Source organism: Myotis nattereri (genome assembly GCF_964212035.1).
Source record: "Myotis nattereri genome assembly, chromosome: 16".
Taxonomy (NCBI): Eukaryota; Metazoa; Chordata; class Mammalia; order Chiroptera; family Vespertilionidae; genus Myotis; species Myotis nattereri.
This window is the reverse complement of record NC_138091.1, coordinates 17,236,730-17,258,798: the sequence shown is the minus strand read 5'-3', so window position 1 is coordinate 17,258,798 and position 22,069 is coordinate 17,236,730. Positions and strand designations below refer to the sequence as shown.

Here is a 22,069-nt window from a genome sequence, read left to right as displayed (position 1 = left end):
TCCAAACACCCTGACCAGGATCAGAGGGGCCGGTTCCCTGTTCTTGCCCAATCTGGCATCGGAGCCCTGGCCCAGCTTCCCCGGCTCGGCCCAGGCTCCCCTGCGCTGGGCTGACGAGCTTCCCCCCACTGGGGACTGACACCCTGGAGAACTGGATGTGCGGGACGGGGCGGGGCGGGGTGGGGGGGGAGAGGTGTTAGGGGCAGAAAGAGAATATTGGGGACCAGCTTCAATAATAAGAAATACGAATCACGCTCTGTTAACCAGGATGGTTCTGTTCTGCTTAGAGAAAGCGCATTCTAAGCTGGCTGGGAGTTGCACGCCCTGGGACATGGGAGCTAACATCGGAACGCAGTCCATCCTCCTGTCCGAGAACTGCCTTTCATTATGGAAGGATTTACAGCCTCGTGGCTAGTCCCAGAGGCACCTGCTCTTTACAACCCCCTCCCCCATTGCCTGTAACCTGGTCCCAGGGAACCTGGAGGCACCCGCCCTCTGCGAACCCACTCCAGCCCACATGGCTTGAAACCTGTGATGATTATCCGTGCCTACCTCCCCGCGCCTGCAATTCCTACTCCCCCAGGTCATCTTTGTCCTTCCACCGTAAGCAGCTGGCTTATGGGGGGCTGCAGAGCAGATTTTTGTGGGTGACCTGCTGCTCTCCCATGCTGCCGGCAGGATTGGGATAGACGCTCATGTACGATTCAACCCTGTCTCTGCTGAATTGGCTCAAGTAGCAACAGGCAGCCCGGACCCCTTGGTTGCCGGGTTACAGAGGGAGGACTGGGCAGAAGGCAGCGCTCCTGGGGCAGGAGGTGTGCCACCCCAGGGAGCCCCTTGCATGGCCCTGGCAACACAAACCTTTGCCCTCACCCCCAGCCAGTTTCTCAGGTAACTCTCACCACACAGCACCCAGGGGAGAAAATTACCACAAAAATTAACCTCGAGGGAGGGAAATGGGAAGCAAAGCAGGAAAAGCAGGGGGTGGGGGGAGGCAGAGCATAAGAGAGGAGTCTTCACAGTCCTATGAGGAAGGTGGGCTCCGTGGACCGAGGAACGTGAGTAATCGCTGCCCTCACACTAACAATAGTCTGGGGAAGAAAACGCAGTTTCATGCCTGACTTTCAGACCCTCACCTACTTGGGCTGCTCATGAAGTAGCCCGCGGCGCCCTGGTGCTGAAAAGGGGCGGAGACAGAGGCCTGTGCTTTCCTTCTGTCTGTCTCTGTGTGTTTTTAATTGACATTTAACATTGTGTTGTTTCAGCTGTACCGCCTGTGCATTTTTTGTGGTAACTTCCCGACACACGTGGGAAGTGGCCACTGAATTCAATATCATGACTTTTCTACGAAGCCACCAAGGCAGTGGTGGCTGCTCTGCTGTGGGACCGTCGCCCACAGTAAGAGATGGGTTCTACCACGTGATCCAGGACACACTCACAAGCACCTGCCCCCGCGTGCACGTTCGTAGGTTTCACTGGTTTCTGAATCCCTAGTGCCTGGCATATAGGAGGTGCTCAATAGGTACTTATTGAATGAACACGTGATTGAATGAATGAACTTGTAGATATACTATTGACATGAAAGTTTCATAAAACAATGCTTACCTTACTACTTGCATTCTATTTCTTTTCTTAACAGTCTTTATGATCTTTTTAAAAATATTTTTTATTGATTTTAGGAAGAGAGGAAGGGAGAGAGAGAAAGAGAAACATCGATCGGTTGCCTCCCATATGCACCCTGTCAGGGATTGAACCTGCAACCGGGGCATGTGCCCTGCCCAGGAACTGAAATGGCCACCTTCTGGGGCATGGCATGACGCTCAACCAACTGAGCCACACCGGCCAGAACTGCTTGCATTCTATTTCATGACCAACTAAATTGAGTTTCCTGATCCATTCATCAGTCACCAAAGTTTGAAAACACTGTCATGAAGCCGTGCTTTTGGCAAGGACGTGGTTTCCGTTCTGAGATACAAGCAAGAGCTCAGCAAATAGATTATCAGCTGCATGTCCAGAGTCACCGACTGCCATCCAGGGATAGAGGGAGCCTCACTGGCCACCCACCTAGACTGAATAGATTCCAAGTTTCAAGGTACAACCCCCCCTCCTGGCACTAGCGAGGTAGGACAGAACACTATCTGAAAGTCAACATTTTAATTTACCAACATTTGACATATACTTAGACTATTTCTTACGTTTCCACATTGACTCATTACTTTTATGTTAGGGTTTTTCTGATTTGGGTTATAAAGTTCCATTTTATGTGGTTGATTTTGGTTTTGGCTGGGGGGAGGTTGTGTACCTAAGGCACAGAAAGTGAGGTGAGTCAATTTCTGAGTTCACAACACCCAGCTTCCTCTGCGGTCTGAGCAAGACCTTTCTCTTGTTTTATTACCTTCCCCCCGCACCCCAATTCCTCCACTCTCCACAGGCAGCCCAAGTGGTGTGTGTACATATACGGCAGTCTCCAAAGATGGCAGCCATCACCTTCTCCCTTCACTGTGTGTGCAAGTCACACTACCCATCCCTGGTAGAGTCCATTCCCCTCGCCTTGAGTCCAGGCTGACAGTGTGACTTGCTTTGACCAATAGAAAGTGCTTGAAGTCACACTCTGCCTAGCCCAGGGGTGGGCAAACTTTTTGACTCGAGGGCCACAATGGGTTCTTAAACTGGACCGGAGGGCCGGAACAAAAGCATGGATGGAGTGTTTGTGTGAACTAATATAAATTCAAAGTAAACATCATTCCATAAAAGGGTACGGCCTTTTTTTCTTTTAGTTTTATTCATTTCAAACGGGCCGGATCCGGCCCGCAGGCCGTAGTTTGCCCACGGCTGGCCTAGCCTTTAAGAGACCTGGAAGGTTCAGTTTTCACTCTTGGAAGCCAGACACCATGCTATAAGGAAGTCCAGCTATTAGGCGAGAAGTGGGGAGGGGGGGGTTCATGGAGAAGCCTGGACTGGGGGACTGGGCTGGGGCGGGGGGGGGGAGTTAAGACACAATATGGAGAGAAAGAGAGAGGGAGAGAGACCACCCAGAGGAACACCAGGCCCCCAACATGTGAGCAAAGCCTTCTGGGAGCTTCCAGAGCAGCACAGCCAATGGCTGGATGCATTCAAGCATATAACATAGCCAATACCACACGGTCCACCTGACCTCACCCTTTCTGTGTGACTGTATTTGGAGATGAGGCCTTTAAGGAGGTCATTAAGGTTAAATCAGGTCATACGGGTGGGGCCCTAATCCAATAGAGTTGATGTCCTTATAAGAAGAGGAAAAAAAAAAAAAGGAAAAAGAGAAAGAAGAGGAAAAGACATCAGGAATGCACACACAGAGGAAAGGCCATGTGAGGACACAGAGAGAAGACAGCTGCTTACAAGCCAGAAAGAGTGGTCTCACTTGGACTTGTCGCTTCCAGAACGACAAAAAAATAAATGTCTGCTGTTTAAGCCACCCATTCTGTGGTATTCTGTTATGGCAGCTCAAGCAAACCAATGCACTTAGGCCAGTGGTTCTCAACCTTCTGGCCCTTTAAATACCGTTCCTCATGTTGTGACCCAACCATAAAATTATTTTCGTTGCTACTTCATAACTGTAATGTTGCTACTGTTAGAATCGTCATGTAAATATCTGATATGCAGGATGGTCTTAGGCAACCCCTGTGAAAGGGTCATTCGACCGCCACAGAGGTCGTGACCCACAGGTTGAGAACCGCTGACTTAGGCAAAAAGACAGCATTTTTAAATAGGACATATGAAAAGATACATCAAGTCAAAAGATGGAAATAAATCAGATAAATGATCCTCTCAAAATAGACTTAACTGCACCAGGCTGGTGTGGTTCAGTGGCTTAGTATCAACCCATGAACCAGGAGGTCACAATTCGATTCCCCATCAGGGCACATGCCCGGGTTGCAGGCTCAGTCCCCAGTAGGGGGTGTGCAGGAGGCAGCGGATCAATTATTTTCCCTCATCATTGCTGTTTCAATCTCCCCCTCCTTCTCCCTTCCTTTCTGAAATCAATAAAAAATATTTTTTAAAAGAAATAGAATCAGCAATAAACAGGGCAAAGTTTTTAAAATATCCTGGATAGTTTATTTGCTAAATGAATGAATCTTGCTTCTACAAAACAAGAGCAGGAAATCACACCAGAGGAACAACTGATAACAGAAGAACAGTTTGGGGGTGTAACATGACCGTGGATAATTTCAAACACGATGGAGTATGTGAAGCGCCAATTGGTAATAGCAGGAAACAGAATCAGTGATGTAGACAGAAATGGTAAATTTCCCCCAAACTCAACGCTACAGAAAAAAGATTGTGCAGCCATGTTCGTAGCAGCGTTATTCACAATAGCCAAAGGGTGGAAGCAGGCCAAGTGTCCAGTGATGGATGAATGGGCAGGCAAAAGGAGCTACCTATGTAATGGAATATTATTCAGCCTTAAAAGGAAGGGAAATCTGCCCAGCCAGTGGCTCAATGGTTGAGTGTCAACCTATGAACCAGAAGATCACGACTCGATTCCCCGTCAGGGCACATGCCTGGATTGCAGGGTCGATCCCCAGTGTGGGGCGTGCGGAGGCAGCGGAACAATGATTCTCTCCCATCATTGATGTTTCTCTCTTTTCCTTCCTCTCTGAAATCAATAAAAAAAATTTTTTTAAGAAGGAAATTCTGACACATGCTACAATATAGATAAACCTTAACAAGGTTATGTTAAGTAAAATAAGCCAGTCACAAAAAGACAAATACTGTATGTTCGCATTTATATGAGGTGCCTAGAGTAGTCCCATTCACAGACAGAAGTAGGAGTTGGGGTGGTGAATATAGGGAGTAAACATTTAATGGGTATACAGTGTCAGGTTAGTAAGATAAAAAAAAGTTCTGGAGATGGGAGGCAGTGATAGTCTCACATATTTACTTAATGCCATCAAGCTGTACACTTAAAAATGGTCTAAATCAGCAGTTCTCAACCTGTGGGTGACGACCCCTTTGGGGGTTGAACGACCCTTTCACAGGGGTCGCCTAAGACCATCGGAAAACACATATACAATTACATATTGTTTTTGTGATTAATCACTATGCTTTAATTATGTTCAATTTGTAACAATGAAAATACATCCTGCATATCAGATATTTACATGACGATTCATAACAGTAGCAACATTACAGTTATGAAGTAGCAACGAAAATAATTTTATGGTTGGGGGTCACCACAACATGAGGAACCGTATTAAAGGGTCGCGGCATTAGGAAGGTTGAGAACCACTGGTCTAAATGGTTACAAAACCGAATATGGAGAACACGTTTCCAGGCTTGGGAAGAAGTTTTTGGAGAAGAATCCAAGGAGTTTACTGATGATTTGGGAGAAAAGAGTATCTTGAGACTGTGTCCACCCGAGGAAGCAGCAGCAGAGCTCCTCAGCGAAGTCCTCAATGGGAACACGTGGCCCCTGAGGCACTAGCCAAGGCTGGGCATCAGGGTGGTGCCTGTCTGACCCGACTCTGATCCGATAGAGGCCTCCCTCCCACAGGACGTGTTGGGAATTTGGGTGGATCCCATAGATTCAAGTTATCAGTATGCACAAGGTTCTGCTGACACTCAATCCATCCGAGGAATCTTCCCCAGGGACTTCAGTGTGCCCCCATTTTAATCGGTGTCTATGACACACAGACAGGGGTGCCCTGATGGGAGTCATCAGCCAACCTTTCCTAAGACCCAAATACCCTCAGATGGAAAGGATGGTGCTACTGGGGCCTTTCTTGCATGGGAATCAACATCTATTCATTTCATCTCTGAAAGAAATGGCAGTGAGCCCTGGCCAGTTTGGCTTAGTTGATAGGGCTTCGGCCTGCAGACTGAACGGTCCTGGGTTCGATTCCGCTCAAGGACACATTCCCCGGGTTGCGGGCTCGATCCCAGTAGGGGGCGTACAGGAGGCAGCCAATTAATGATTCTCTCATTGTTGATGTTTCTTTTTTTTTTTAAATATATTTTATTGATTTTTCACAGAGAGAAGGGAGAGGGATAGAGAGTCAGAAACATCGATGGGAGAGAAACATCGATCAGCTGCCTCTTGCACATCTCCTACTGGGGATGTGCCCGCAACCCAGGTACATGCCCTTGACCAGAATCGAACCTGGGACCTTTCAGTCCGCAGACCGACGCTCTATCCACTGAGCCAAACCGGTTTCGGCACATCGTTGATGTTTCTATCTCTCTCTCCCTCTCCTTTCCTCTCTGAAATCAACAAAAATATATTTTTTTTGAAAAAGAGAAAAGAAATGGCAGTGAACCTCCAAGCCAACTGGCTGAAAACACCAGCTCCGAGGCTGAACTCTGTCGCCGTTTTTTCAGCTGCCATTAGCACACGCGAAAGGGGCTGGCAAAGTGGCATTGTCGTGTGTGTGTGTGTGTGTGTGTGTGTGTGTGTGTGTGTGTGTGTGGAGACTGCACATTGTGGGCAGCGGGGCTGGTTACAAGCCCGTGTGTGTTGCCCAGGGCCTGTGGACCTTTACATCTTTGCAGAAGATGCCACATTCGAACGGGGCTCCCGTGCTGCGCATGCCACACTCGGGGCCAGGGCAGGGGATGGTGGACTTTAAAGAACGCGTGGATAGACATCCAGGCGCGGGCTTCCCTGGCACAGCTGGTGAACGAAGGCCCGTGGAGCGGATGGCTGGGCCCGCAGGGAGGACTAACTGCTACCCTTCTTCTCCACCCTCTTTTCCTCCATAGCGCTTGTCGGCGTGTCATATAGCATGCATTTGGGTGTGGTTACTCCCTTCCTGCACATACGGGAACGCAGGCTCATCGAGAGCAGGACTTGCCTCTCAGTCCTGGCTCCCAGGGTCTGGGTCAGTACTTGCACACGGTCTGCTTCCAACACCAGCAAGTCCGTATTACAGGAGTGAACGGATGGCCCGTGTCTCTCTCTACGGCGGGGTCTCTTTTTCCACGGCCAGCGCGGAAAGAGAGTGGTCTGGTTCTTCGAGTAGGGGCTGCTGGGGATTGAGAATATGAAAGAAAGAGACAAGGCACAAAGATGGAAGAAAAAAGCTGGGACCTGGTGGGACCGCCGCCCTCTTCTGATGGAGAGACAGGGACCCAGCACCGAAACCGCGTTTTTTATTTTCTATCCCAGTACCAGGAAGTAACGGCAGTTCTGGGCGATGCCTGTTCATTCCTGGTGCTTGGCTGGATTTACATAATGAAACCCACTCCCCGATACCTGGGCAAAGATGAAAGTCGAGCTGAGAACACTTCTGCCTTTTTGGTAAGATGTGTATCCAGGACGTGGCTCTGCCTGTTGTCGCCTTGGATTCAGCTGACAATTATTAAACAAATGCCCGTGTGCCTTCCCAGGGGGCCCTCTACATCTCTCCCTGTCTGGATGCCAGCTCTTTGAACTCAGAAACTACCTTCCTCACCACTCAACCTCCATGCCCAGCACCAGGCCCCCCAAAAAGCGAGGAAAAGGGAGACCCACCCTCTGTCTGAAGGCATAAGGAGAAGACCAGGGCTTTGGGAGTCAAACACAAGTTGGAGTTCTGGTCACGCTGCTTACTAGCTCTGTGTGAATGATGGACCAGCTACCTAAGATCTCTGAGCTTCCACTTCTTCCGCTGGAAATGGACATGGTAATAATACCTCCTTGCGTTGTCCTTGTGGGAATTGAGTGCGTTAGTGGAAGAAAACGCCTCTAACACTGAGCCTGTACGCAAAGCCCGCCTCAGAGCAGGTGCTCGATAAAAAGCCATTCCCTTCCTCCGTCCTGCCTCCTCCAACTGCTGCAAAGAAAGCTCTCCTCCCCCTGATGTTCGGGTGTCCACCTGCACCCACTCCCTGGGGGAGATGCCACAACAGGAACTGGGGAGCCTGAAAGCAGCTGGGACCCGGGGAAAGCCACCCCTTTCTGTGGCTCCGGCAGGGGGTGGGCGAGAAGAACGGGCCCCGGGCTGGGGACTCAGAGACAACCAAGAAGTTGGACAGGAAGTGAAAGGAGGCATGAGGCAAAGGGGAAACAGCAGCTTCACCCCTGGCCCCTTCTGGACGGTGCACACACTCCTACATCACAAAATGGGGAACCAGGAGAGCCAGCAGGAAGGGACAAGGCGGGGAGACTCACCAAGGAGGAGGAGAGTCAAAACGGCCCCATCTGGGCAGACACACACACCCCCCAATCCTACAAGCCCCATTACCCTGCTCTCACCCGGCTGGTCCCTGGCCACTGGCTGTGCTGGCTGCAGGTCTGTGTCTGCTCCCACCCTTACCTGCACCCGCCCGCCTGCGGCCCCCGACACGCCTCATTCTCCCTGCCTGGCTTACCCGCTCCATGTCACCCCAACTTTCCGTGGGGGGGACACACTGTGTTGAGAGGACAAGCATGCGCTTAAAGTTCACAAGGGGTCCTGGTGATGGACTCAGACGCCCACTGTGTGCAGCCCAGGGCTTGTGCCGGGGGGACAGACGTGAACAGGGACCGCTCCCTCAAGACCACAGATGAGAGGGAAGCATGGACTCATACACAGCACAAGCTCAGGATGAAGGGGGATGATTAGGGGGGCGGGGGGGACTTTCTGGAGAAGATGGCGGCTCAGCTGTCCTTGGGGGAGCCTCACCCACACCTCTCCCCCCCGACCCCCCCCCCCCCGCCCCAAGATCAGAGGATGGTCAACTCTAGGAGATCCACAGCCACACCATAGAGTGTTTATCTTAGTACACTTCTGTTTTTAATATAAAAATAATTTTAAATTAAATACTACTGAGTTGAGCCCTAGCTGGTTTGGCTCAGTGGATAAAGCATCGGCCTACAGACCAAAGGGTCCCCGGTTTGATTCTGGTCAAGGGCACCTACCTCAGCTGCAGGCTCCTCCCCGGCCCAGGCCCTGGTCAGGGTGGGCACAGGAGGCAACCAATAGATGTGTTTCTCTCACATCGATGTTTCTCTCTGTCTTTCTCTCTCTCTTCCACTCTCCCTAAAAATCAATGCAAAAATATCCTTGGGTGAGGATGTAAATATATATATATATGTATGTATTACTGAGTTGAAAGGATTTCCCAAGGAAAATGCACTGATACATGACCAAGCAATGACATAATCACGTGCATTGAAAGCTTTGGAAAACATGCTCTACCTCCACTACCTCAGTTAAGCTTAGTAATAGCCTATGGAGACGGTACGGCTATTACCCCCACTTTACAGATGAGCAAACTGAGGTGTAGAGAGGTTAAATCACTTCTCTCAGTCACTCACAAATCAGAGGCCGAGCCAGGATGCAGACCAGGTCCGTCCGACGCCAGAGCCAATGCCCTTGTTATTCTGCACCCGGAGCCATCCCTTGCCTCGCAGGCTTGTGTCTGTTTGAGAAGCACAAGCTAAGAAAGGTGCAAACTCCTTGCCCCACCTCCAAGCTGCACACATGCTCCGTGTCCCCCTCCCCACGTGCTGACCCCTCCTGAGCTGCAGGACACGACTTGTAGCCACCAGACCACAAGCTTTTGGCTTTCTTTGTTCCTTCGCACAAGCTTCTCACTGTCCTGGAATCCCAGCCCAGGCACCGTCTCTCCCCTCCTCCAGGAGGCCTTCCCTGACTCCCCACGTGGAGCTCACCAACCCCCGCTCGGCACCATCTCCATGACAAGCCTATGACTCTGTCATTGCTTCCGGGCGCTGTCTCCCCTGCTCCACCCTGACACCCTCCTGGCAGGAACCATGGCCTTGTCACCTCCTTGTCCCTCACACCCTGCCCAGAGCCTGGTACACAGCTGCCTGGATTCCCCTTTTGCTTTTTTTTTTTTTTAATAAATCTTTATTGTTCAGATTATTACAGTTGTTCCTCTTTTTTTCCCCCATAGCTCCCCTCCACCCAGTTCCCACCCCACCCTCTGCCCTCACACCTCCCCCACTGTCCTCATCCATAGGTGCACGATTTTTGTCCAGTCTCTTCCCACATCCCCCACACCCCTTTCCCCCCACCCCGAGAATTGTCAGTCCACTCCCTTTCTATGTCCCTGATTCTATTATAATCACCAGTTTATTCTGTTCATCAGATTATTTATTCACTTGATTTTTAGATTCACTTGTTGATAGATGTGTATTTGTTATTCATAATTTTTATCTTTACCTTTTTCTTCTTCCTCTTCTTAAAGGATACCTTTCAGCATTTCATAGAATACTGGTTTGGTGGTGATGAACTCCTTTAGCTTTTCCTTATCTGTGAAGCTCTTTATCTGACCTTCAATTCTGAATGATAGCTTTGCTGGATAAAGTAATCTTGGTTGTAGGTTCTTGGCATTCATCACTTTGAATATTTCTTGCCACTCCCTTCTGCCCTGCATAGTTTCTGTTGAGAAATCAGCTGACAATCGTATGGGTGCTCCCTTGTAGGTAACTGACTTTTTTTTTTTTTTGCTCCTTTTAAGATTCTCTCTTTGTCTTTTGCTCTTGGCATTTTAATTATGATGTGTCTTGGTGTGGTCCTCTTTGGATTCCTTTTGTTTGGGGTTCTCTGCGCTTCCTGGACTTGTAAATCTATTTCTTTCACCAGGTAGGGGAAGTTTTCTGTCATTATTTCTTCAAATAGGTTTTCAATATCTTGCTCTCTCTCTTCTTCTGGCACCCCTATAATTCAGATGTTGGGACGCTTGAAGTTGTCCCAGAGGCTCCTTACACTATCTTCATATTTGTGGATTCTTTTTGCTTTTTGCTTTTCCAGTTGGGTGTTTTTTACTTCTTCGTATTTCAAATCTTTGACTTGATTCTTGGGATCCTCTTGTCTGCTGTTGGATCTCTGTATATTATTCTTTATTTCAGTCAGTGTATGCTTAATTTCTAGTTGGTCCTTTTTCATGTCCTTGAGGGTCTCACTAAATTTATCAGCGGTTTTTAGAAAATTCTTGAAAAACCTTATAACCGTGGTTTTGAACTCTATATCCAGTTGTTTGCTTTCCTCCATTTCTGTCATTTGTGACCTGTTTCTTTGTCTGTGCATTTTTTATGCTTCCCTGTGTTGATAGAGTGGCTTTGTGTGCTAGGTGTCCTCTAGGGCCCAGTGGCTCAGCCTCTCCAATTACCTGAGGTGGACACTCTTGGTAAACCCCTTTGTGGGCTTTGTGCACAGTCTTGTTGTAGTTAAGCCTTGATTGTTGTAGGTATCACTGGGAGGAATTGACCTCCAGGTCAATTGGCTATGAGAATCAGCTGTGTCTACAGTGGGAGAACTTCTGTGCTGGAGACACCCTTCTGGGGCAAGACTTGCTTCAGTGGGGCTTTGGTGCTCCCTGAGTCTGCCCCCTGAGTGTGTCCCTTATGGATCTGAGGAGCTGCAATCTGGATGGTCCCACTCTGACCACCAGGCACACTGGCTCCTGGATCTCTAAGGAGGTGCTAATTTAGCCTCTGCCTGAGGCTACCCAGCAGGAGCTATGGAGAGATCTGCAGGTTCCTCTTCCTTGTTTGGGTTTTGGAGGTGCCCAGATGAGGCCCAGCTGTGAAGGAATGCAAGCTGCTGTGGGGCCTTGGGCCTTCTTTTGGATGTTCTGGGTCTTTCTGACCCAGCTGCAGTTTGTTAGGTAATTTTAGATCTAAAAGGCCAGCCCATTCATATGCAAAAGCCTCTGCTCACAGCTTGGGTGGGGCGGAGTCTCAGGGAATCAACAGGGCGGAGCAAACAGCTATGGCTGCTCCTCAGTCCTGCCCTAAGAGATCCCGGGTCTCAGTGTCCAGGTAATCGCTGCAAGCACCTCTGAGAGAAAGCCGCCCTCGAGTTCCACCCGCTGCCAGACAGTCCAGTTTCTCCCCAAATGAGTCTGGGTCCCCAGAGACTCACCTGGAACTGGAGTCAGGGCCGCAGGGAGCTTGTGACTCCCTCCTGATTGAAAAAGACAACAGTGTCCTCAGTTGCCAGCCCTTTCCATGTGCGCCTCGGTACCTCTGCACTTTACTTCCGCACCTCCTCTGAGTCTCAGTGTGCCTTTATCTTTCCTTCTAGTTGTAGAATTCCCACTCAGACAGCCTTCCTGTGGTTCTGGATGATGTCCATTTTGTCTTTTAGTTGTATTTTTGAAGTGGTTGTGCGAGGCAACAATTTCCGGTGTTTACCTATGCCGCCATCTTGGTTTCTCCCTCCCTTTTGCTTTTAACGTCTAGGTAGAGGACAGCTAGCATTTGGGTACAAACACTGGAATAGTCTGAGGAAACAATTCATCAAGAAGCATGCAGCACTGGATTCTTCTACCAGCTTTATAGTCCTTTGCGTCTTCTCACTCCCTTGGCCCTGCCAGGACTAAGTTGAAGCTGCTGTGGAGAGGGGGGAGGCAGAGTTTCAGCCGAGGAGGTCTCTGGAGCTTCACCTCACTGCTCCCCCCTCTCCCCTCCGCGCCCCCCCCCCCCCGCCCCAGCACCTGCCAAGCCGTAGTGTCCTCGAGGGCCCAGGCTGCAGGGAAAGGACCGTTCCCGTCTTGCTCAGTGCTGAGTCCAATTAGAAGAGCTTAGGCACATAGTAGGCTCTTGAGAAATGTTAGCTGTCTCAACAACTATTTGTTTTGAAGAAATAATGTTTAAAATTATTGTGGTTAAAAAAAATGTTGAAGGACATGAAGTAAACGGAAACTCTCCTCCATGCTGGTGGGAGCGCGAAGGGCGCAGCCATTGGTAAACTGCTTGGCAGGGTCTCCGAAACCTGGCCATGTGGCCCAGGAATCCCCGTCCTGAGGTGCACCCGACAGAACCATCCATGCGCTCCCCAAAATACACATGCCGTGTTCCAGCAGCAGCCCTCATAGGAGACAACACTGGGGAGCTCCCCGGACGCCCCTCGGTAGAGTGACTAAACCATGACGGGAACCTGTACAGCCACGAGGGTGAACCATCCACAGCGTGTGCAACGATTCAGATGAACCTCACAGACGATCGTGAGTGAAAGAACCACATGCATGGTTCCATTGACTTAAGTATGGAAACAGGCAAAACGAACCTATCCTGTTAGAAGTCAGAGAGAGAGAGAGAGAGAGAGAGAGGGAGAGAGAGAGAGCCATGACAGGAAGTGGGCATAGTACAGCCCTGGGTGCTCATAATGTTCTTTCTCGATCAAATTTCTGGCTGCCTGTGTGTGTTCGGTTTGTGAAATCTGGCCTGTGCAGACAATAGAAAACATGCATTTGTGCTGGTCTCTGGCACAGAGCTCCTAGGACCCTTGCATATTCCTAAGTGGTAAGCATCTCTTGTTCTAATGGGCTCCTGGGTGGCTGCTGGGTGGGGGTTGATCAGCAGAAAGACCAGGCCACAATTAGGGGCATTTTTAGCTCCCCCTCCCCCCATTCTCCAGAGAGGGAAGAAGGGCTGGAAATGGAGTTGACAATTGGTCCTGCCTGAGCGATGAAGCCCCCATAAAATCCCAATAGTGAGCGGTTGGGAGAGCTCCCAGGTGGGCGACACGTGCACGTACCAGAGGGTGACACACCCCCACTCCACAGGGGCAGAGGCCCGCACTTGGGACCCTTCCAGTCACCGCGCCCTTCTGTCTTCTCTTCTGGCTGTTCGTCCGCATCCTTTATCATACCCTCTAATAAACTGGCAAACATAAGTGTTTCTCTTCAATTCTGGGAGCAGCTCTATCAAATTAATTGAACCCAGGGACGGGGTCATGGAAAACTTTGATCTATAGCTGGTCAGTCAGAAGCACAGGTGATACTGGGCTTTCGATGGGCAAGGGTGAGGGCAGTCTCATGGGACTGAGCCCTTAACCTGTGGGCTCCGCCGCCATCGCTAGGTAGATAGTGTTAGAAATGAGTTAGATTGCAGGATGCCCAGAGAATTGCTTGATGGGGGGGAGGAGCAGGAGTGGACCTCCATACTTTGGTGACCAGAAGTGTCAGAAGTGAAGTGTTCTATGTACTAGTAAAAGAAAAGGAGAAACACAATAGGGAAGACCTGGATTTTTCCCTACCCAGGAAGAAAAAAACTTGAGTTTTTCCCAGTTTAGAAAGTTTCTGTAAAACTTCTTTAAGTTACTATAATAGGCATCAAAAGTTACTTTGGCTTGAGGGGGGTGGGGGGATGGAGGACATCTGTAAACGTGTCAACATTAAAAAGTTATACTTTTCTTATGTTCCCAACATTCAGGGTGGCAGCACCACCTTGTGGTCACCCCTGTGTGACGCTCCAGTCCATGAGGAATGACTCTACCCGCCACCAGGGACTTCCATCATGCTTCTCTCCAAATAGCTAAAGTGAAACATTAAATGGTAAAGAAACCATTCTTATCATTAAAAGTGTAGGCCTGCCCAGCCTGTGTGGCTCAGTGGTTGAGCGTTGACCCATGACCTAGGAGGTCACGGTTTGATTTTGGTCAAGGCACATGTCCTGGTTGCCCACTCGATCCCCAGTAGGGGGGGGTGCAGGAGGCAGCTGATCAATGACGTTCCTCTCTCATCCATGTTTTTCTCTCCCTCTCCCTTCCTTTCTCTCCTCTCTCTGAAATCAATAAAAACTTTGTTTAAAGTGCTCTAACAGGATCCATGTACTGCAGGCTGTCTGGGCTCAAAGGGTGGGTGACTGTCTTGGATGTTGTGTTCATCTGTATTGAACGATGACCAGTGACCACAAAGCAAAATTGGCTTTCAAGCCTGGTGTTACTAGTGGACAAAAAGGGAGCCACATACTAAACCTGACAAGCTCAGGGGAGGCCTGCATGGAAGGACTTATAAACTCAGAGACCTCAGGTAACCACATGGGATGGTCTGAAATTAAAACTTAACTAAAGGTGGGTCATGGCGGGTTGTCACATCCTAGGCTGGTACAGTCAATGGAAAAATGGCACCAGCTGTTACCGGTGAAGTTAGACCTCAGTCCTTGAGTTTGGCTAAGAAAGAATTCAGAGCCAAGAACTCAAATACAAGCAAAAGTTTTAGGAAATCACATAGCATGAGCCAGCTGAGCTGTGTGAACTCAGGAAACAAGTTACTGAGGCAAAGGAAGGGCCCTTGGAGCTTAGGAAAGAGCAAAGGTGCAGGCCTTGAGGGAAGAAAGGGGGAAGGAAAGGCAGGGACCTGCGAGAGAGAGAGAGAGAGAGAGAGAGAGAGAGAGAGCGCACACGTGCCCTGGGTTGTCTCAAGAGTTTTTATCTGGTTTCTAATGGCAGGGATTAAGGGGGAGGATTTCAATGGAATATTCATCAGCTTTCCAGGTGTGTCCTTTCATGGTTGTGGTCTCTACCAATTGGTCGGCACAAGGGTAGCGGGTCAGAGGGTCATTGGCCGTTGCACCTGGTCCTGATGTCAGCCGTGGCGTCACTTCACCTGGTTTTGCTGCTTTTCTGGGCCTGGCGCCGAAACAACTGAGTCCTAGATGTGATCGCTAGTTTGACAAAAACTCTGTCTCTGTGGTCAGTAGATGCGAGGCTTTGTTTCTAAGATTATTTGGTGCCTGTCAGGACCTCCCTGTCCTGAGGGCTTGCTGCTTCAGGGAGTGGCCGTGCAAGAGCTTTTATGGGAGTCATCAGAGGCTGTTCTCTGGCCCCCGTGTTCCTCCTCTAAGGGGTCTGCCATGTGACCAGCAACATGCCAGGGGAGACAAGGTCAGAGGAGGGTGCAGACTGCACGGCCAGCAGTATGAGGGGTCAGGGGGTCTAAGCTGTCTGATCGGCAATATGCTAGGAGGGGAAAGGTCATGCTGGAGGTGAGGTCCCACCCTACAATACTTGTTTTTCCCGGCTTTTCCATTGCTATGCAACTGGGCTTTCTGCCCTGGTGACCTTCAATGCCTGGCCTATCGCTCCTCTGCTCATGTCTAACTGCCTCCTGTATCAGTATCTTCCTTGACAAGAGTCAATCTTTACCTTAACTAAGCCAGTCTACTGTGACTTTTTTTTTTTTTTTTTTTGCATCTACAACAACATAAAAGTAATCCCCTTTATCCCCTTTATTCCAGACCCTCAGGGCACGATCTCCCACCAGAGCAGAGACCATGGAAGACATCATTGTTATCTTGTTGCCCAGATACCATCTCTATGTGCCCTAAGTGTTCATTGCTAACTAGCCTACACCCTACACCAGCCAAGGTACAAAGAAGTGTGTGTCTTCACTTTACTCTTTATCCAATCTCAGAGATTTCCCTATTCTCCCACCAATGCATTTCATGTAACCCTCCTTGGATTTTAATGTATAAAATAAACTGCAAAACTGCCATTCTCTGGAACATTCCCCAATCCATTGAAATTTTGCTTCTTGGCGTTTGTCATCAGTTTGACTCAAATAAATTCATAAAAATTCTTTACACGTTTGGACATTTCTTATGTAGACATATTTTATTGTTTACAGTTAAGCAATTTTGAAAATGCTCCCAAAAATGTAAATGGATTTTGTCACATCACTTCATTAATTAAACATAAAACAACCCCTTCCTGCCCCTCTCCCCCACCAACCCAGCCCCTCTGGTGTGGTTCAGTGGTAGAGCGTAGGCCCATGGACCAAAGGGTCCCAGGTTCAACTCCTGTTCAAGGGCACGCACCTGGGTTGCAGGTTCAATCCCTGGCCCTGGTCAGGACACATGCAGGAGGCAACCAATGACTGTGTCTCTCTCACATTGATGTTTCTCTCTCTCGCTCGCTCTTCCTCTCTGAAATCAATAATTCACAGGCAGTCCTCGGGTTACATCAGACTCCACGTATGTCGTTTTGTGGCCATCTCCATTTACAAAAAAAAAAGTTCCGTCATTTCGACACATGTACATATGTGCTTTATGTTTTTTATTTATTTACCAGAAGGTCAGGAATTGTTACCTTTTAAATTTTTTTTACTTTCACTTCATTACTGCTGTGTATGCGCTCCATGTGAGCGAGATAGGTGCTTAAGTAGGTGGGTTCCGACTTACGGCGAAAACCGCATTACGTCTCGCCATAGGAACGGATCTCCGACGTAAGCCCGAGGACCTACTGTATCTTAAAGAATAGCTAACTATGCTTCACTGCTACTCTAAAACCCCACTCTTTCAGGTGAATAGCTTATAGGTCCTGGATCTGATGTGTTATGGAATCTTAGCCTTAGTATTTTCATGTACAATTTATCTATCTTGGAAGTTAGGCCCTCTCGTCTACCCTGGGAGCAGTGGCACCATTCTCTAAACGAGCAAAGCAGGAGGTCATTGTCTTAGCCAAAGTCACATGGTCAAGACAAGATTCAGACGAGGCGGCCGGGGTTTCCTGCCTGGGTGCTCTCATGGCATGTCCTAAACTGAGTCCAGGTCCAGTGTCTGGGGAGCAGTCCTCACCTCCCTCAATTCCTGCCCTTTCCAGCCACCTGGGCTTCCATCCTTTCATTGATATCGCTCTCATTTTTCCATTGATCTGTAGTCCACTCTGCCTTGGAAACCTTTCCTTCTTGCTGCTCATTGAAGCTTCATTAGGAGGCCTGTTCTGCAGATGAGCTTGCCATAGGCCAGGTGCACGTTGACCCCAGAGCAGTCCATTTTCAAAGAGGGATAACATGAGAAATGAGCCTTCCCATGCCGTTGTTGGGGAAGAGGGACTGTAGCTGCTGGTTTAGCGGAGTTTCAAGTCCATCACCCGGGGATGAGAACCATGGGAAACTGAAGCCTGCGGATCTGGAGGGAAAGGCAGTGGTATTCCTGATGCCTTTCACTGGTTTAACTGTTGGCATAAAGTGGTGTGCAGTAACAGCAGAATCTGCAGAGAACGGAGGCCTCTGTGCAAGCATCAGTCTCATTTATGGCTGGGCTAGAAAACTAGTTTAAGGATCTCTGATTCGATACGTAAAAAACAGGGCCTCAGCCCAGCCGGCGTGGCTCAGTGGTTGAGGGTGGACCTGAGAACCATGAGATCACAGTTCGAGTCACCAGGCAGGGCACTTGACCTGGTTGCAGGCTTGCTCCACAGGGCGGGTTGGCGGGGGGGGGGGGGGGGGGGGGTGAAGGAGGTGGCCAATCCATGATTCTCTCTCTCCCTCTCCCTTCCTCTCTGAAGTCAATAAGAGGACAAATTGTTCCCAATCATTTACATTTTGATGAGAAGCTCATCCTCAGGCTTTGCTCCACTTCTTGCCTGTGATGAAATGAGAGGTCCAAGCACAGTCCTCAGCCAACGAGGCCGCCTCTCCAGAAACGTCCCTCCTCAAAAACCGACAGGGAAGGGATTACAAATGGCAGCAGAGTAAGTGGATGCCGCACAGACATGCTCCCAGGAACTGAAAAAAATAGGGTGCATTTAAGAAAGAAAGCACTCCATTAAAGAAGTTCGAATGAACCCAAAACTTGGACAACCATTAGAACGTAAGACGTCGAACTGGAGACTGTATAAGAGGAGGAGGCTGTAGAAGAGCGAAATCACACTCAGAGGCAACTTTCTCACGAACAGAACGCTGGAATATGACAAGATGGAAGTGTGACCAAACACTTTTGCAATACAAAGGTGATAGAAATAGCTCACAAGAAAATGAACTCTGAGGTTTCTAATAGTTCTGACAAAGAAAAATGCCTGTTGCATGAAAATCCCGGATGTTGCGGGATGAAATTGCCAAGCTACGACTGGACTTAGACACAGCAAAAAATCAGACCCAGGAAATGGGAAAAAATATTTTGAGAACATTGCAGTTGTCAAAGAAAAGAATGACCATCTTCACAAGACAACAAAACTGAATGAGGAAACATTAACAAAAACAATATTTCAATATAATGGACAGCCTGAAGTTCTGACGGCTGAGATGACAATGCTAAACTGTAAACCAGAGAATGAATAACAAAGCAGAGGAAGACTGGAAGCAGAAGTTGAATCATACCGGTCTAAGCTGGCTACTGCTGTACAGGATCATGAGCATTGTCAGACATCAAAAAGAGAGCTAAAACTTGCTGCCCTGACCGGTTTGGCTCAGTGGATAGAGCGTCGGCCTGCGGACTGAAGGGTCTCGGGTTCGATTCCGGCCAAGGGCATCTACATTGGTTGCGGGCACATCCCCAGTAGGGGGTGTGCAGGAGGCAGCTGATCGATGTTTCTCTCTCATCGATGTTTCTAGCTCTCTATCCCTCTCCCTTCCTCTCTGTAAAAAATCAATAAAATATATATTTTAAAAAAAAGAATGTAGGGGAGATGCTCTCAACGAAAGGACACTGGTTTTGGAAAGTCTAGAAAGAGACCTCAGCCAAAAACAGTGTCAAGAGAAGGAAACTGAACACCCGTATTAAAAGGAACAAGGAAAGTAAATAAGACATTGGAAAACAGGAATCATCACCGGAGAGTCTATCTCACCTGCAGAGTGAAAATATGTTGCTTTGACAGCAACTGGATCATGCTCAAAACAACGCTGACAGGAAAGAAGACAGTAATTAATATCCAAGATCAGTCTCAGAATGTCATAAAAATAGTGAATGCTGACAGTGAAAAGCATGTTTTTATGTTGAATGTAGTAATTAAGGAGTTAAACAAATGGCATCATTTTAAAGAAAGAATATGTCAATCTGAAAAGGATAATGTAGAAAGAGATAATGATGATCTTAGAGAAAAACTGCAACCTTCTTCAAAATGTATACATCTGGATGAAGAAGACACCCCTCACCAGGAGTTAGCAGTGGAAGCACTCAATTCTAAGGAAATACAAAAAACTAAAGGATGAAAAAGAGAAGTGGAAAGAAAAGGCAGTAAACCTCAAAACACACAGGGAAATGCATATGGTAGAAGACTGTGAATGAGGAGAGTATGAGCTGAAGATTGAAGGAATGTAAAGGACACAGCAGACAAACTGACACAGTCTGCTCATTTTCTCAGGGCTCAGAAGCAGCTGGCAGAGGTCAGCATCGAGTCCTGCTTCTTGCAGAAACAACTGAAGATGCCTGAGCACTGCTAAAATGAGACCGGTCCCGGAGAGACCTTGTGTTGGAAACCCTACTCTCAGTTTTGTATGCAACAGGAGATTCCTACTGTGAGAATCTTTTCTTATAAATTTAATACACTTGTAGTACTAAGATGATTAATTTCTGTTTTTAAGTGAACATTTTTGTCATCTTCTTACGTGAAAGAACATTAATTGCTACTTACAGCATTTTTCGGTTTTTAGAAAATGTCTTGCTGAGCAGTTGTACGTTTTCTAAACAGTTAAATGAAGGAAATATTTGAATTTGAGTTTAAAAAAACAAACAAACAGGGAAATGTGAGCTCTGTGTGTCCCCTGCTTTGTCCCATCTTTATCCTCCTCAAATTTACCTCCATCTTGCGTTTGGGTGAGCATCTCTCATGCAGAAATACAGGAGAGAGCCCTTTGGAAGTAAACGCGTGCCGACAATCAGTGATTCATGCCCTGTCCCATGTTTTTCACATGTAGCTCCGGTCTCATTAGGGCTAAATGGGCACATGGGTCCATGCTCATGAGCAAAATCACCACAGACCTGGGCCCTGAAAACGAGCCCTTCACGCTGGGCTTTTCGAAGTTCCCTGTGTCTGTTTCAAATGCCCCACCATGTGTCTGGGGAGACCTGTGCATGTGGTTTGGCCTGGAGTACAGGCAGGACTTTCAGCCCCACTCACTTCCTTGGCCCTTGGCCGAGTGCCCTCGCGCAGAGTAAAAAATGCACAACCAGCTGGGCAGAAGCAGTTTCCTCTCGACAGAAGCAGTTCCCATCGGTCCCCTTTAGACTTAGTCTCACAGGCACCCTTGGAGGGTGCTTTTACTTTCCTCACTTTTTTTATCCCGGAAGTTAAATCACACCAACTAGAAGCAGCTTTTTGGCTCCTTCTCAAACCTCTGTGTGGTTCAGCCTCCTCACCTCCACTCCGGCCATCATGATGTCCACAAGAGTGACCAGGAGACCCCCAAGTCCCCCGGGGCCTTCACCAGCCCCTCATGCTCGAGTGGGCCCGGCACCAACGGCGGCTTTTCCCGGTGGGCAGCGGCTACCAGCTGGCCTGGATGCCAACGTGAGTCTGGCCGGGGGTTACGGCAGGGCTGATAATGTGGGGAACCTCACAGCTGTCCAAGTGAACCTGCTGAGGCCCCTGAAGCTGGAGGTGGACCCCAACATTCAGGCGGTGCACCACCGGGACAAGGAGCAGATCGAGACCCTCAGCGACAAGTTTGCTTCCTTCGTGGGTGAGGTGCGGAGCCGGGAGCAGCAGAGTAAGATACTGGAGACCCAGCGGAGCCTCCTGCAGCAGCAGACGACTCGCAGTACAATGGACGACATGTTCGAGAGCCACATCAACAAATTCCAGCAGCAGCTGGACACACTGGCCCAGGACAAACTGAGGCTGGAGGCAGAGTTTGGCAACATGCAGGGGCTGGTGGAGGACGTGAAGAGTAAGTCTGAGGATGAGATCAGAAAGCGCAGAGATGGCGAATGAATTTGTCCTCATCAAGAAGGATGTGGATGGCCCTGGCCAGTATGCTCAGTGGTTAGAGTGTCAGCCCATGGACCGAAGGGTCTTGGGTTCGATCCCCAGTCGAGGGCATGTACCTCCGTTAAAGGCTCCCCAGTCCCTGTGACAGCATGCACAGGAGGTGACCAGTTGATGTGTCTCTCACATCAGTGTTTCTCTCTCTCCCCGCTACCTCCCTCCCTTCCACTCTCACTGGAAATCAATGGAAAGAGTATCTTCAGGTGAGGATTTTTTAAAAAGAAGATGTAGATGAAGCTTGCACGAGCAAGGCAGAGCTGGAGCCCCTCCTGGAAGGGCTGGCCGATCCGATCAACTTCTACAGGCAGCTGTATGAGGAGATTCATGGCCTGCAGTCCAGACCTCCCACACATCCATGGTGCAGTCCATGGACAACAACCGCTCCCTGGAGCTGGATGGCATCATCGCCCAGGTCAAGGCCCAGTACATGGAGATCCCCAACTGCAGCCGGGCTGAGGCTGCGATCATGTACCAGATCAAGTATGACGAGCTGCAGACATTGGCTGGGAAGCATGGGATGACCTGCATCGCATGAATACTGAGATTTCTGAAAAGAACCAGAACATCAGCCAATTCCAGGCTGAGATCGAGGGCCTCAGAAGCCTGAGGGCTTCCCTGGAGGCCCTATCACTGTTGGTGAGCAGTATGGGGAGTTGGCCATCAAGGATGCTTAG

At 49.0% G+C, this 22,069-nt stretch overlaps 1 pseudogene across 1 annotated transcript; it reads left to right on the top strand.

Moving 5' to 3' along the window:
- Positions 1 to 20,362: 20,362 nt before the first annotated feature.
- On the top strand, positions 20,363 to 22,069 carry LOC308531807 (keratin, type II cytoskeletal 8-like; annotated as a pseudogene). Its single transcript has 3 exons — positions 20,363 to 20,439; positions 20,759 to 21,389; positions 21,643 to 22,069. The product of its transcript is annotated as a keratin, type II cytoskeletal 8-like (transcript).